Below are 12,730 nucleotides of genomic sequence, written 5' to 3'. Positions count from 1 at the left end.
TTTAAGTAATTAGCTTGCCGCTATGTTATGCAAATTCGCTTCAACTTAGCCTTTACAAACCGCTTTTTATCATTAATTATGTACCTTGATAATGGCGCAAGATGCACCGAAACGTCGGTTCCTATCACTAATATTTCTTGTTTCATGTATTTCTAAATCATTTCTTTTAATAATAATAATAATAATAATAATAATAATAATAATAATAATAATAATAATAATAATAATAATGATGATAATAATAATAATAGTAATAATAATAATAATAATAATAATAATGATAATAATAATAATAATAATAATAATGATAATAATAATAATAATAATAATAATAGTAATAATAATAATAATAATAATGATAATAATAATAATAATAATAATAATAATAATAATAATAATAATAATAATAATAATAATAATAATAGTAATAATAATAATCGAAAATTAAAGTTAATAACCGACGTTTCGGCGTCATCGTGACACCATTCTCAAGGCAAAGTGGGTAAATTAATGCGAAGATTTGGTTTCTATACTTTACAGTCTCTACAAATACAAGTATAGAAACCAAATCTTCGCATTAACTTACCCACTTTGCCTTGAGAATGGTGTCACGATGACGCCGAAACGTCGGTTATTAACTTTAATTTTCGCTTGTTTATGTTTCAAGAAATCATTAATAATAATAATAATGATAATAATAATAATAATAATAATAATAATAATAATAATAATAATAATAATAATAATAATAATAAAGGATTGGAGACAGAAAAGAAACATGCATGTGTGGGTTACCAATCCTCTACAACATTTTACGACAAGGCTAATAATTTTTTATCCGGGATGGTTAATCTAAACCAGTAAACCGTTATTGTTAACTTTGAGACAGCTAGATATTAATTAATACATTAATTAACAATTATCCTGCGAAATCGCGCGGAATATCACCTGATACTTAGCCGACGGGCCGTGGGCCGAGTTGGCTAAAATCAGGCGATATTCCGCAAGATTGAGCAGGATAATTGTTTTATTATTCAACACATTGATAACAAAGCACAGAAAAACTGGAGGCGATCTTTATCTGTCAAAAAAATAAACTTGTAACTGTTGTAATGTTATTGACTAGGGACCCCACGGGATTCTGGGTCCCTGACTGTTTTCTAGGGCCACCCCGCGAACTGTTTTGGTGGCCATGTTTGAGTTCAGTGCGAGAACACGTGTTTGGCAGTTTTCACTTCGTTTCTTTCTTGAGAATAGTAAAAGTTAAGGTTTAGAACTGTGTTAGAGACAGATTTACAACAGCAACATTTTCCCGCGCGCGGACCACTATGAATGAAAGCGGCAGCTTTGTGTAAGTTTGATTGAAATCGAGAGCGTTTTGCATCAAATTAAAAAATTGAGTACTCGTCTAGCGCGCCAATCGCTCCGGCAAAATTTTCAACTAATTTTTAGCCTCCGAAAGCTAAAACCAAACTGTATTTTGAAGCTGCGAAGGATTTTTTGGTCAGCTGGGCCGAGCTGAACAGACTGGAAAAGCTTTTCAACGATTTCTCGGGTGAGTGTTCCTTTGTTTACTACGGATGTTACTAAAAGCGGGAACGGGGAACCGGGAACGGGGAACGGGAGTCTGGGAACGAGTGTACAGCGGTAATCCCTATACGAATTCAAAATAGGCTATTTAATGCAGCTGAAAGAGCGCTTCTAAGGTTTATCTTGGATTTTTTTTTTGGAAGATATTCAGGGCTAAGTTTCATAACAGGAATTAAGAGTGATCGTTAGTAAAAACCAAAGAAATCGTGGCCACGGTAAAATAAAAAATCGATTTCGCTCATACTTTTTTCGTTTGAAGGCCTAGGTAAGTAACTGAAGGATATACAGTTAGGTTTTTTTTTTTTAATATTCCACGAAAAACGGTCACCCTACGGGAAACTCGTATTTCACCTCGCGAGAACTCGAAATTTTACACTTTGCAGCTTCTCGCTCACAGACGTTCACATAGCTGCGACTCTTTCCTAACCGGTATAATTGATGTTGATTCTTCGTCAGTCAAAACATAGCAATTACTTTCATCTCTTCTCGTTTGTGAGCGAACTGAGCTCAGATTAAGCAGACACTCTTTTCTCAATTATGCAAAAGTAAAATAATCCAAACCCAGCGAGGAAAAAAGCTGACCGGTAGTGGCTCAAATGCTCAGATATTTTAACAAAAGACAGTTGATTTTTTGGTTTGCGGCGTTAAATATTTAGGATCTAGCAGCACTTTTGCACGAACCCGATCAAATTTCAATAAGATTACAACTCAGCGCCTTTGAAATTTACAACTCTACAGCGCGAAAAAGAGAACAATGCAATATTTGCTTTTCGTGGGAACAGTCACTTCCGATTGTCTATCGAAGGCTGATAAAGCTTCTCATCCTTAATAAAATTAATTATAATTGTTCCAGGTTGTACTGCTATTCAGATATTTTCTATTTATTTTAACCGGGGAATCTGGCACATCGTTAAGTAAGATATTTAAGAACATGACTTATTTTAAATCAACGGATGTAAATATATGCTTGTAGCCAAGTCGCTCGTGCATGACACAGATTGGGCAGCGAGTGAGATTTAATTTCATCTCGTGGTAATTTTGGTGTTTTTTTAGTTTGTTTTACCAGTGAATGCAGTAGTAAACATCAATATATTTTTTTAAAACGTTTAAAGAGTTTAAACCCTCTTTTTTATTGAAACTTTGGCCGAGGAGTTAATTTATTCTATTACGCCTTTTTATGTAGAGTTGTAGAACTCAAAGGCGCTGAATTATAATTTTATTGAGATTTGATCGGCGTTCGTGCAAAAGTGTTGCTAGATCCTAAACCGCAAACCTAAAAATCAATGACTGAACTGTCTCAATCTCGTACCCAGAGTCTTCAGGCTTTTTGGTCAGCGGGACAACGCCGGGAAGACTCTGGGGACAACGAAAAAATTCATTTTTTTTTTGATTGGCTGTTCCGTAACGGTTTCCATTGTTTTACCACAGAAATCCTGCGGTAGTAAAATTCGATGTCCCCAGAGTCTTCCCGGCGTTGCCCCGCTGACCAAAAAGCCTGAAGACTCTGGGTACGAGATTAGAACTGTCTATTTTGAATTCTTATAGGGATAACCGCTGTACACTCGTTCCCAGACTCCCGTTCACCGTTCCCCGTTCCCGGTTCCCCGTTTCCCGTTTTAGTAACATCCGTTTACTACGCAAGCAATTTCACGATCTCTCCTCAGTGTTTTGACAAACGTATCTAGTGCCTTGTTCCTTGCAAGAAGTCTGAATCTTTTATGAACTAAACGGTTTTTTTTAAGCAGCTCTGATGCTTCTGACTCCTTCTATCGTTTTGTCTGCCAGAAAGCTAAACTTTATCGCGGCACTTCAGTGCAAGTTCGAATTTTCTCAGGTGATTTTCTCCATCTCTTCCAGACTCGTCGAGATCTCTGTGTAACGGTTGCAAGAACCATTCTAAGGAAGTACAGTACTTTTTGTAATTTCTGAGCCCTAGAATACGGGACAATTCAAAAGTCTAGCGAAAAATATATTAAACGTTTTTGCTGAACTGTACTTTGCCAGTTCACAAACAGAAAGCTAGGTAAGCAGTAAAAGTTCTTGCACTAACCATTACAATTCTTAACAGCAACCTTAGTTGTCTTTTATGTGTTCAGTATAAAACAGCGTTATTAATAGTTTGGTGATCTTGCGAGGTCGTTTATACTTTTTGAAAGTGCTCTACCATTTTTCTCCTCGACTCACGAAAACTACGTATATCGCAGGATATCTGTTGTGTGCGGACGACATATATGGAGTTCAACATGACCATATTTGGGCAGTGTTACAATGTCAGTTGAATAATAAAATAGTTTATAGCAACTCACCTCCAAGTCAATCGCACATGTATTCACTAATGCCTGTACGTTTACCCCAACCTTCGCACAGAGTATGCCGATTTCAGTGTTTGCTATTCTTTCAGCACAGTAACGGGTGGCGTTTTCCTTCGAAATCTTTTGATTGAGTACCTCTCTTTTTAACCGAAGTCGCAAAGGTGTTTGTTTGAACAACTGAAAGTCTTCGTCGGTTAGATCATCAGAATAGTACACATCCCGTTTTTGGCGATCACACAAGAACATCGGTGATAGCTTCTTCTTTAAGACCGTAGGAAAAGCAACATCAAAAGCGTCTTCGCAGACTTGGTTAGTACCATTGTTCCCCGTGGTACTACACAGGCATGCTGTGGAGTACTGTACGTTGTATTCATCGACTGGAGATGGTAGGGTATCAAAATAGCTCTGTCCAACTGGTACTCTGTGAAAGTTTAAACGAAATTCGTGTAACATCTTACGTTATGCCACGTAAGCTTTACCTTTTGACCGCTCAAACATTACTCATGTGAGATGCAAAACAAAAAAAATTAAAGAATTATTATAATGATGAAGATGATGACGACGACGACATTGAAGATGGTGATTACAAAAGGATAGACGATGACAAAGTGAGGCACTGATTATTACGATGGCCCACAAGGCCACGCTGCAAACAAAAAAAATTGAAACGCTGCTAGAACTAACTCAGCGGAGGAAACGTTTGGATACATTTCCTCACAAAACGCTACCAGTCGTTCTTTTAAGGTCGCGCAGAACACTTGCCTATAAATAAATTCATCAGTCAAATTATTGAGGTTGGCTTTTCATTTTCCAGTTTAAAATCTCTGAACCTTTAGGGTCATATCATATCATATCATATCATATCAGGGTCAATTCTCATGACTCGAATTTAACAGGGATCTTGGTGGATGACGGAATCACATCATGATTGTCGTTTTAGAGGCAGATCGCGCTAAATGGTGTATTTAAAGGGAGAAAGGCAATATTTGTGTCCTTTTCTGATTGAGAAGCGCAGTAAAGTAAATTTTTTTATTGCTTAATAAAGGATAACCTCTTCTGCGATGTGACAGATCCAGATGTCTCAATTTCAAGACTCCTTGAAAGTTATTGGCTTCCGTATGTTTGCAATTTTATTTCCGTCTTATCACGGTACAATGAGCATACTAAGTTCACCTTCCTTGTGTATTAGTTCCTAAAATTATATATCCGCGATGAAAACTCAGATACAAAATTGCAGTATTTTCGTCTCTGAAGATCGAACAAGCGAGGTAATGTATTCAGAATTGTCCACCTTTGAAACCTGTAAAAGCTGTATGACAATTTGGCCTAGCTGCATTTCATTGCACGAGTCAAAGAGTTGTGAGGCAATGACGTTTAGTAAGTAATCACGCACTTTCTAACCCAAGGTGAAAATAATAGATATGAATCATTTTGCATGCCCTATTCGGCAATCGACTTTTTAAATTTGTTACGTTCATTCATTTATATTCTGCGTCTTGCATCGTGATCGTCGGAATCAGTCGTCACGGCTCGTCCATACTCTTTAAATGAATAGTGTCTACATTAATGACATAAGTAACAAGTTTAGGTGTCCTGCGCGGCCTGAAGATCTCAAAGTTCGTCAGGCTTGCATGGTGACGCGCCTGGTATAGCCAGGTATTCCTTCATATTTTTCCATATAAACTTTTTTGCTTACCACATTTGTAGCAAAATAATTACAATCATTAAAGTTTGAGCGGCCAAAGAGGGTCGCCCCTCAAAAAGTGAGTTAACTTTTCTTGATATACACACTGGCCTAGATAAATGTTTAATTAATTAAAGAACAGCCCTTTGACTTTAGTTTTCCTTTATTCTTAATGCAAAAGTGTGACATTTATCCACCTCTTTCTTCAACATTACTAGTACCTTAAACTCTCCCCATAAGTGTCGTGATTTTGATTGCCTGGGTCCAAGCATAGTCCTTTTTCGTTATTTGGGTCTTTGGCCCTTGGTGTGTAGACATCAACATTCATTCCCCACGAATATCTCGCAATTCTGACTTTAGATCCAGATGGAAACATCACCTGCAGAAACACCGCAAAAATAACTGCAAGCTGAAAGGGGTGTGTAATGTTAACTTATGTTAAGCTAAAAGCTTGCCAACTTAGATCAAAAGGTACTTTTTAGCATTGTTCGTCACACAAATTTTAACGGTTCTGTTGTTTTAAGGGTCAATTTTGAAAGTTTTTGTTTCGGTTCACTTCTTTATAAGTAGTTTTAAAATCGGTTCTCAAACTTTATAAGTGCGACTTTAAGTACCCAATTGAAAAAAGAAGCATTCTATGCATCATATTTTTTCCCGATTGGTGTGCAATGGTAAAGCATCTTCAAGGGACTACACCGAGAACACGCACCCTGCCTAGTGAGGAAAACGATGCTTATATAGCAGCAAGAGAGATATTGAAATCATGTGTTTGAAGGAAGAATACGGATTACTAAGGTTTTCATTGTTCTTGGCATAACAAAACTGCTGACTTAAAGAAAACGTCAGTATTACAATGCATTTTTCAACTTGTAATTCAACATGACAACAAACTTGTGACTTTTGTTTTTTGTGTTACTAAATTGTGTGACATTGTCCCGTTAAATTGCAACATGTATATCAGCTCCCATGCATTAAAAAAGTAAGCTGTAGTTTATTGAACTTTGTCGTGACATAAAGCTAAATTACAAAACTGAGACACCTAGCTTAATTAAATCGTATGGTATCCCAGTCTAATGACATCAAACGTTACTGGTCAAACGTTTTTCAAAATACCATAGCAATGTTGAAGTGTAGTTCACAGTCCTGTGATAAGCATGAGAAGAAGCGTGAGAAACCACTCTGAGAGAATCTTGTACGTGAGCGTATACCGAGGGCACTTACGCTTATGGCTTATGTCATCGCAGTTTGAACCGGGACATATGAGATTAGTACAAGGTAAACTGACATAAGAGCTCATGCAGCAGCACTACGCATGCGCATATGGCAGTGGCACTTGGTATAGCAGCAGAGTTTGGAGAGAGCTTATGTCTTTCCAGAAGCGGCCGACTCACCTCATACTGGGCATTTGCTCCCGGTATGATATTTTTAATTGATATCCCTGGAGACAAACATTTCTTGCTTCTTATTCTGACTCTCAGGGGAGTTGGATTACTGTAATCAAGTTTCAGCAAGTCGTTGCAGCTGTTAAACTCAATAACGTCATTATGATCTCTCAATACCACGCCACAGATGCAGGTCACAGTAGTGCCACAGGACCATTGCCTTGCTTGAACCTTAAAGGAAGGTTTAATAATAAATCACCTGTGCCAATCACATGATCAATTATTTGTAAACGCAAGCCATCATGTATGATGACTATTTTTTTCGTCGACTTCCATGCCGCCTTCCATGCGACTTCCATGTAGAGAAGAACCTCACTGCGTCTAGTCCTATCAGGCAGTAACATAACAGTAGCATAACAAACCTACACAGCGACTTAGTAGAACCAGCTTTATTTATGCTTTCAAATTACATCTCGAGCTGGATCTAGATCTATTTATGAAACCATGTATTTAACGCGTAAAGGGGTATTTAAGCGTAAGCTTAGCTTTTGCATACGGTTTCTATGGTGTCTATTTATAAACTGCTTACGTGAAACTACTCCATATCAAGTGCATTCTGGTCATAATGGTAGAAAGGAGCTAAAGTGTCACCCGTGCCTTAATATTTACTCCACACCAAACATTAGATGTGGTATCCTTGAGTTTGCGTGATATCTCATCTCAGTGTACAAAAACTTTAATCTTTATATTTAACCTATGAATGCTAGTAAGCATTCAAAAAAAGACAAACGTCAAATAGAAGAAAGATCCTCGCAGTTACTACGCAATCTAAGCAGTTACAGCTCAGGCTTGAACAAGATTCGAACCCATGACCTCTGCGATGCCGGTATCGCAGAGGTCATGAGTTCGAATACCGTTCAAGCCTGAATTTCTTCAGGCTTTCTATTGGCAACTGCTTAAGTTGCGTAGTAACTGCGAGGATCTTTCTTCTATTTGATCTTTCATCCGCAGTTCAAAATATATGTTTCATATATTTATATTTAAAAGACAAACGATTGGCTGTTACGTCAGAGCTTTAAGTAAGATTATTATTCTGTTATTGGAAAATATTTCTCACCTCAAAATGTCTTTTAGTGTTCTGATAGAAAGTAAAATCGCCGCGCCCCATGAAATGGTGCGTCCTAGAAAATATACAGAAAAATAGAATTGACATCACCTTAGAATTTGTCTTAATATTCATCTGCTAATTCCAGATGGGAAAAGAGTTGACATGATTATGTTCACATGTACGTTTAATATGTACAGGCTTGAGATTAAATTTACTGAACGGGAGTGGGCTTTACAACAAAACGAGAAAGTGCAAAATACAATTCTTCCCTTCTTCACAACTTACCACTCGGCAGTGTCTAGTTGTCCTCAAAAAACACCCTGAAACTAACCATTGGCTCGAGAAATATTGAAAGGGCCTCCTACTTATCTCATACCAAAAAGGAAAATCTTTCAGAGATATACTCATGAGAGCAAAAGTACGTTAAACGAGAAGTCACTTTTCACACTACGAACTTACGAGTTGTGTCTGGGCCGTCAACACTTTGTATTCGCCGCCGAAATAAAATATCTATTTTTCCAAGTTCGACCATAAGAAATGGTTATCTATTTCAATTAGGTAATAACCAATCAAAAACTACCTATCATATTCGCAAAAGTACGTGACATCACTGGATGGCATTGTAACGGTCGGAATTCAGACGTTTTCCCCTCCCCCCCCCCCCCCCCCCACTATAAATTCACCGGCATTCAACCAAGTGTGCCCGTTCCCACGAATTCCTACGCTCATCTCTGCGAATCGCCAGTAAAATCAGCCAATCAGGCGATTTTATCATATGACTTCTCAAAACGTCACTTTATGAAGTTCGGGAACAATGTTGAAGTGCTACATCGCCGCGATCACGCGGCGAAAAAAATCGCCAGTTGTTTCCCCATCAATCGGTGGCGAAAATCGCTTGCGATTAAAATCGCCAGGTGTGTCGCCGGCTTTAAAGTCCCTATTTACTCACCACGAAACGGCAGTAGTCCTCAGGGTAGAGTAATGTGGATCTCCACTAACCAAGCAATGCTCTACATCAGATACCTTCCTGATGTGCACCTAGTAAATAATTGCTAAGATGATAAATATAATGGTAATTGTCATAATTTCCAAACCAATGTATACGTAGGTGTAACATGCCATGTGATGGAATGCAACGACACAGTTGATCGTGTTGTTTTAAATAACACAAAACTTGTTCATGGCTACCTACTATAAAAATTAGAATTTTGGAATAGCAACTGACCGATGGATTGTGATATCCTTAGTAGCATGTTCCTGAGAAAGTTGTGGAAAGCGATTACTTAACAGTAATGCGAGCATATATTCTGTAGAGTGCCACGCGAAGGAGGATTTTAAAAAGTTCTGTCAGTGATTGGTGCTTCAAGGTGGTATCTCATACCCCAAAAGATTATTGGTGGGCTTCAACAGAAGAAATTCGCGTGAGTGAACCATATTTACTATATGGTTTCTGGGAATCAAAGGCTAATTAATTTCTTTCGATCTAGGGACTAACAAACAGGAGCCGTCGTCTTGTTCATCTATACTTAGTAACATCCAATAGTGATAATGGTAGTGTTGTTGTCATTATTGGCAATGATGATGACATAATCACGATCATCATCATCATCATCATCATCATCATCATCATGCGTTAGTCTTGATTTTAACAGAGGACTGCACATCACAGTTATTGCCAAACATTTTCTTTTTTGTTATCCCCCGAATTGATTGCTTTTGTTAAACATTAAAAATACGAACAATGTAGAAACTCACACTTGAATATTTTATTATTGGTTTACTTGGGTTTATCTATTGTTCGATGTTGGGAAGCGATACAACATATGCGTTATTTACGGGAATATTCGAATCAAAGGGATAAAAATATTAAAAAGTTCAATGATTTGTCCTTCTATTTATGTTTTAGTATAATGCTGATCTAGCTCTGATCAAATGTTGTTTTCTCCTGGTATAGATTTGGTATAAGCAGGTGTTCTGTTTTGGATTGTTTCCCAGAAAATTGATCCTTCTACCAAATATGTTTAAAATAAGTTTTTCCTCAATAACAATACATTGTTTTCATAAGGTCAAGCCGTAATTCATTGTATCTGACCTTAAGTTAACCTTTCGCTGGCATTTGCCTGGAAATGGCCATCCTTCCTGTTTTTTATCGTTTTCTAGTAAAGATATTCAGTGTTTCTTACCGAATCTATACCAGCCGATATCTTGTTATTTAAGTTAGTTTTTACTGGATTTATTTTAATAAAAATAATCTTTAGATCTTTTCATTTGAAGGTGACTGTCAATGTCAACACTTTTTGTTCTGTAACCACGTACTGTATTTTTAATAAGATAGCTGAAAGTTGTAAACACGTACACCTTAATTTATGGAAATAAGCGTGGACTTGTAGTACCGCCTTTCTTCTTGGAAAGTTGTTGTTTTACAACAAGAACACTGAACACTGCGTGAAACTTCATCCGAGTATATTACAAACTCATTTTTGTCAATGTGTAGTTTTTATCGATAAAAATATTTATTGTAATTTTTATATTTTTCCCGTTGCTTTATTTTGGTTGGACATATCGAAGAACCTAGTGAACATCTTGAAACAACGGTACATTTTTCACAGTAAATAAAGGGAACTTTCCATTACCAATTCCAACACTAACCAATCATAGAAGGGCTTACGTAAGCCTATGTTAGTAGTTGATGAGTTTTTGCCAGTAGGTTGTCAATCATACTCCAACCAACATAAAAGCAACGCGAGAAGTTCTTCGCTAGAGAATGTTGTAGCTGAGCTGTAGAGTGAACTTTAAAATACAAGCAACCATTGAACCACAATTGTTGGTGTCTACTGAATTCTACTCGCTGGCTTATTTGAGCTGATTCCCCCTTGGTTAGACGAGAAAAGATCTAACACTTTATATAATTATTGCTGGCCAACTCTGTATTGTTAATCGTTCATAGGGGTCGGGCGAAAGGGGATTGGGGGTATGGCTAATGCTGCCAATAATTCAATGCTGAAAACACAAGCAATACTAATAGTTGTTTAATCGCTGGGCCACAGGAACATGGCATCGACCATCGTTCATCCTTTTTTCCCATATTTTGTCTGGGTCTCTCAAACTGAAACTGGTGTTGCCAATTTAAATTTGCACGTTCAGGAAAGCATGTTTAGCAATGAAACTATATATTTTTGCCTTTTTTTCTCTGAAATATTCGTCCTTGCCTTGTGTTTTAAGTTGTTTTTCGTACTTCGTATTGTTTACTTTTTCAATTTTTGCTTATGTCGGTGGGAAAAGCTGAATGTAGCAAAACCCATTACATTTTTATCTGGTTTATAAACAAGCAAGATCAATATACATACCCAAATGGTTGGAAGGCCTACAGTTCTGTCCCAGAAAAGACTGTTACGGTGAAAGATTTGGGGAATTATAGGCTTTAAGCCGGCAGTCGTATCTTGTTTACAAGCAGCCTTAATTTTTAGTTCAACGGGCGTGACTCCTTCTCTTAGCTCGATCTCACAGGAGCCTTCCACAACAATCACCTCTGGAGACGCCGAAAACGTTATTCTTGGTAAGCCACGGTTAGTACGGCGGACTGGTATTGTGGGTGTTATTGTGATGGTATGTTTATTTAAGTCACAAGAATCCAGAAATAGCACAGTAGGGTCAACCTGGAAATGATAAAAAATTGGCAGTTAGTCGTACCAGGTTGCTTCAACCGGACATCGGAAAGTACTTTCCGCTATTTTGTTGACCCCTGCTACGAAATGCACACAATTTTACTTAAAGATTGTTTTCCCAAGCTCCTCATTTTGGTCTACAATTCCAAAGACATCAGAGGAAATTTTTTAAGTTGCAAAACACTCAGGCTCCACCAGTAAAAAAAGTTATTAAACTGGAACTAAAGCTTTAAATTTCTTGGGAAAATGCTTACTTAAAAAAGAAAAGAAGAGCAGTAAGATTTGAAACAAAAACACTGTTAAAGTCAAAAGATCTTGTTCAGTTCCAATTAAGCGCCATTTTAGCCCTGTTGATTTAGGGGCTGATTCAATCCCTTCTAGGGCCACTTTGGTCACAATCTGGGGAAAGGTGGCGCTACCAAAGATAATTTCAGCCTATTCTGGACTTGTTTCATTCCCTGGGTACCTGTTTGTTTGTTTTTTGTTGTTGTTGTTGTTGTTGTTGTTGTTGTTGTTGTTTTTTTCTATTCTCTCTATATTTCGTAGCCACATGTAACCCGTGTCCATGTGATTTGCACATGCTTGTGGGCATTTCGGCAGCCATGTTGTATGGTATTTCTAATTATATGGTGGCTGTACAGGAAAACTACGTAATTCCTACGCACGTCACATGACGTGATCACCCCCATTCCTTCCCCTTTTCCATCAGAAGATACTAAAAATATTCGTAAAATATAGGGTTAGCCTTAACGTTAAATCTTTTCTATTTTCTTATTCACTGTGGCGCTTCCTTGGTGATTTTGAAAAAAATTAATGTGATCACAACGAATAAGTTACCTTTAGTCCAGCAAAGAATGGAGCTGGGACTTGCTTCGGGGCTGACCATACATTTTTCGGGGAGGTGGTAAATTTTGCAGACGCGTTACACGATATCTGTGAAGACAACAAAAGTAAATTTAAATACTTCCGAGCAATCAATCAATCAATCA

The 12,730-nt window shown here is 37.4% G+C and overlaps 1 pseudogene across 1 annotated transcript in view; it reads right to left on the bottom strand.

The window, feature by feature from the left end:
* Positions 1-12,730, bottom strand: part of LOC146476137 (von Willebrand factor D and EGF domain-containing protein-like) — a 35,789-nt pseudogene that overhangs the window by 13,004 nt on the left and 10,055 nt on the right. The window contains exons 4-10 of the transcript XR_014865704.1: positions 12,579-12,674; positions 11,424-11,732; positions 9,026-9,114; positions 8,086-8,149; positions 6,978-7,199; positions 5,808-5,965; positions 3,897-4,323 (exon numbers count right to left, since the gene is read on the bottom strand). The product of XR_014865704.1 is annotated as a von Willebrand factor D and EGF domain-containing protein-like (transcript). The remainder of the gene's footprint in view (positions 1-3,896; positions 4,324-5,807; positions 5,966-6,977; positions 7,200-8,085; positions 8,150-9,025; positions 9,115-11,423; positions 11,733-12,578; positions 12,675-12,730) is intronic.

The sequence above is a fragment of the Pavona decussata genome, unplaced genomic scaffold, assembly GCF_977016875.1.
Source record: "Pavona decussata unplaced genomic scaffold, jaPavDecu1.1 SCAFFOLD_79, whole genome shotgun sequence".
In the NCBI taxonomy this organism is placed as follows: Eukaryota; Metazoa; Cnidaria; class Anthozoa; order Scleractinia; family Agariciidae; genus Pavona; species Pavona decussata.
The sequence above is the reverse complement of the archived record's forward strand: the minus strand, read 5'-3'. Positions and strand labels throughout refer to the sequence as shown.